Raw genomic sequence first — 4597 nt, forward strand, 5'->3', positions numbered from 1 at the left:
TGCTGATTTATGATTTCTTTGGAATATATGCATATGTTTTATAAGAGATGATCAAATGTCAGAGCATCCTGATCAAGAGAAAAAAGTAAACTGTTTGTTTGTTTGTTTTTTGATGCAGCATGAAAGATTTATTTCTCTTTTCTTGTCTTTAGCACTCCATTGCTTCAGCTGATATATTTTATGCTTTCTCCTTCAGTGAAATAGAGGTTGAAGCAGTGCAATAATCCTAGTCCATCTACTTTTCAATAAAGTTGTGCTAGAATACAAAAGACCCTGAATCGATCCCATTTAAATCACTTATGTCGCTTTATGTATTCTGAAGATGAAATAATTTTAGTCAGCTGAAGAAATTATGGTTTTCTTCTTAAGATTTGAGCTAGTACACTGTGGGCAACTGTTGTGTTTCAATTTCTATAGTGGTATTTTTTCCCTGGGGCAATGAAACTTAACTCAGCCTGATACAGAGGGCCTGGAGTAAATTTAGGTTTATCCCTGTGAATGCGCCAACCTTGAAAATGTGGAAGTGTGATTTCAGTTCTGTGGTTCACTTTATCGTCTGTTGTTCAGTGCTCCAGAATGGATGGTACACATAATGATAGGAATGAATCAGCTGCTGTTTTTTCTGGCTTGGTTGAGGATAGTCGGAAAATTCTTCTGTCATAATTCACCAGAGGCTGTGAGGTTAAGGGCATAAGGGCTAAAGAGCAATGTGGATACCCTCTTTATTTACTGCCTTGATTGTGTACTTTAGTAGATTTATGACTGCTCTTAAATGAGATAGCTTAATCTACTGAAGCCAGAGCTCCTCCTGTAATGGACAGATCTAAACAACTCGAAACGGCTTAATTAAGGGCTGTAGCTATGTTTACAAATAATCAAGAAGTATCCTGCCTTCAGAAATTCCTATTTCTCCACTCTTAATATTGTTTTAATATTAACTGTAGTGTTCCAACCAGTAGTATCTTTAAAGCTTCTGGTCTTTTGCACAACAATCTAAGGTGCATATAAAAAGTGAAGAGTTTTTAATATCTCTGGAAGGTAAGTGTCTTGATGTTTCTTCTATAGAGACATAGTAACAGTATGAGATATGAACAGTAACAGAGATATGAATGTAGTATTTCTTGGTCTCTTGTTATGCTCTGCATTTTGTTTGGGTTTTTTCTTTGTTTTAAAAACAAAAATATTACATTGCATACATGCCATGTTCTACCAAAATAGTCAGATAGTTAGCAAACCACAGCATCTGCAAGTTGGTAGATGCCAATCTGTTTCCACCAATTTTCTTCTACCCACTGTTTTTATTTTGGCTCATACATTGTTGCTGACATCCCAACTGGTGGTGGTAACTCAAAACAGATACTAAAAAGCGTATTTATTCAAATGTGTCGGAATTTACATTGTGCCATATTTAGAGTTGGTGAGCAACCTCTCTGTCAGTTCGGATCTCCATGCTTATATTTTAGAAGTGTACCCATTAGAGACAGAAGACTTTTTATGCTATTTTCTACAGAAGATTGTGTCACTCTTGTCTTCATAAATGTGTACAGCATTAAGTATACCAATAGATTATAGTTTTGACTAAAGATAGTTTCAATTATATTTAATATAAAAATCATTGGCCTAGGAAAAAACAAGGATTAAAATTAAAACTCTATCTTCTCCATATATTATACTAATAAAATACTTCGGGTAATATATCCTTGTTTCAAACTCATATAACAAGTCAGATATTATGCCCTACAAGAAGGGCTCAATGATCTAAGTGTGAATAATAAAACAAACCTGCAATGTCCCTTAACACAGCTGAATAGATGCCAAAGAACCTTTGCTGACTATCGGGAATAGCCTCTAGTTACCATTGTATTATGAAAGGCCGCAATCTAGTTGTATGGAAATCTCTCCAACATCATTTATTAGTCCTACTTCTATCTCAGAGGGTCATAAAGATGCCCTTTTTCAGAAATCAAGCATTGAAGTGTACCAGAGTGACATAGTATTTTGTTTGCTTTGAAACTATGCACTACCTAGTATGCCCGCATTTTTGTTCTGTCATTTAGTGTTTGTCCTCTCTTTTATAGTTATTTCTGACCTGAAGCTCATAGGTCATCATTTTTCCAAAGCACTTAATACCTGCAAACTCTGTAGGTCTATATGACCTTTGAAAGCCAGACTCTAAACCCATTTAGGCAGTGGCTGCATATAAAAATTTGTTTTTACATGACTTTTCAGATCTATCCTTTTATTCCTATCACTGATACAAATGCTTTACCCTTAAAATTTGCATCTCAGAAATTTTCAGAATTGCTATACCTTTGTGTCTCTCTCAAACCAGAAATTTTAACACCCATCTCCTCTGTAGCTGAGTTTTTAGTAGCTTGTTTCAGGCCCCTGTTACGATCTAGTTTAAACCCAGAAAAGCAAAGAAAGCTAAGTCTTTGTTCATAAACCAGACAGAACTTGGAAGGTTCAAAATATTCCCAGAAACGAGATTAAAACCAAACGAGGTTAGATGTTGATGCCAAAAAATTGATGTATTTTATTTAGGAAGAAAGAAAGAAAGAAAGAAAGAAAGGAAGAAAGAAAGAAAGAAAGAAAGAAAGGAAGAAAGAAAGAAAGAAAGAGAGAGAAAGAAGTGTGCGTGGGGGGTGGCGGGACAGGGAGAGGTGACAAGGGTTAGGTGGAAGCAGATCACCCATCCGAGGGTTCTGCTGGTGCTGAGGGTCCCCCATCGCCGCTGTGGCCACACGGCCCCATGCCACCACACCACATGCCAAAGAGTACAGAGTCCCGTGAATTAATATAGGCTTTGGGCCAGGTGGGAACGGTCATATCTCCCTTTTCAGGGGCCAGCTTGACACTGTCCCTTGCAGCACTGAGGGTCTGTTGCATCATCTCTGGTGCTCTGGTGCAGGGTCTGGGGACCCCTTTGAGGGGGGCCCCTTTGACGGGCCATGTCACCCCCTCCTGCTGTGGATAAGCTTTAAGCTTTGCCCCCCTCCCACCCCTGGTGAGGACCCCTCAGCTGGGCTCTGCACAGCGGAGGATGGGCAGTCACAGCGCCTCTGACCAGAGGCTTTTCACACACCCAAAGCCTCTCCTCCTTCCACCCTTTGGTGCAAGGGTCTCTGCAAGCCTGGCAGCTGATAGCCCTGGGGCTGTGGTCTCCATCTTGGAGATGTTAAGCCTGTGCTTTGTGAATGTCCCCAGCCCTGAGCTGTTACTTTCTCTTACCTTCATCAGTGAGCAGTGTAAGGCCTGAGTCAGGGCCCCATTCAGGGTGCAGTAGTCTTCTCTGCAGCTTTTGTAATACAGTTTTAAGTCCTTTAAGAAAATGTTTAAGTCATAAACTATAATATTTCAGTCTCTGATAGCCCCTTCCCAGGTGCTGTTAGAATTCAGAATTTTAATCCTAAATCTGTAAAAGAAAATTCTCTGTTGACAGAGACAGTCAATACTTTGAAATACTTGATGCTCTGTACTAAACACAAGCTGATGTCTGGTGTACTGTTAGATAAAGTTATTAAAAGAGAAATTTCAAAACTGAATCTTCAGTAATCAAAGTTTTCTTCAGGCACTGAGTAATAGTGAAAAAACCCTGAAATTCCTAAAGTAATATGATACAATAAAGAGGGGCACAGGTCTGCAGTGTGTACCCATGTTGCACATGTGATCTGCTCCACCTCTCACTGCTCCACCTCTCACGTTGTGTTCACATTTTTAGTTGAAGCTGGAGCACTGGTCAGCTGGATACGTTAAGCACAGAGGAACATATTCTGCCTGCTCTGAGAAGTTTGCAGTCCTTTTAAAGTCAAAATATAGTGCATCAAACTGTAAGCTGCAGTCAGAAGGAAAGGATATGGGTAAAATAATAAAGTTTGGAAGTGACAGGGGATAACAAGGTGAGGGATGTAAACTTCATGGAAGTGAACTGCCATTGCTTTCCCCTGGTGCCACAATATGATCCACTGTTCTAAAATTTTTGATACAAGAAGCAAATAAACAGATTTACTTTTTAAAAATAGTTTTATCGAAGCATAGTACTTCAGGCTATTGCCATTCTGCATGCTTTCCCATACAGAGGAAAAGAAAGAAGAACCACATCTTTTTTTCATATTTTAATACTTTGTATGTGAACACCCACCTGCTCACATCAATAAGTTGAGACTGTAGAAATCATAGCTCTGTGACCAGGAAACACCGGGGGCACTCACTCCTAAATTCTTCAAAAACCACCAAAAAATGGAAATGTAAAATCTTTCTCAAAGGTTCCCAGTTACAAGTGGCTGCCTTGCATGGCAGTTGCTGTACTCCATCACTTTCAGCTCTTCTTACCTTCAGCCCTTCCCTGTGCTCACTTTTCTGCATCAGAACTTGGCTTTCCCCTGCACTAGGAAAAATGGTTTATATCAGCTGAGGATCAAACCCTCAAGCCCTCAGAAATCACCTTTTCAGCATAAAAGTGATTATTTACCACTTCAAAAATAACTCAATTTCTGTGGTGATTGCTATTTAGAATTTTGGCTTAGCTAACCTTAGAACTTTGCTCTCCTGGCCACATAGGTTGTTAAAGTAGTCCATTTGCTTTTCTACAGCTGCG

The sequence above is a fragment of the Corvus brachyrhynchos genome, unplaced genomic scaffold, assembly GCF_000691975.1.
Source record: "Corvus brachyrhynchos isolate BGI_N302 unplaced genomic scaffold, ASM69197v1 scaffold90, whole genome shotgun sequence".
Taxonomy (NCBI): domain Eukaryota; kingdom Metazoa; phylum Chordata; class Aves; order Passeriformes; family Corvidae; genus Corvus; species Corvus brachyrhynchos.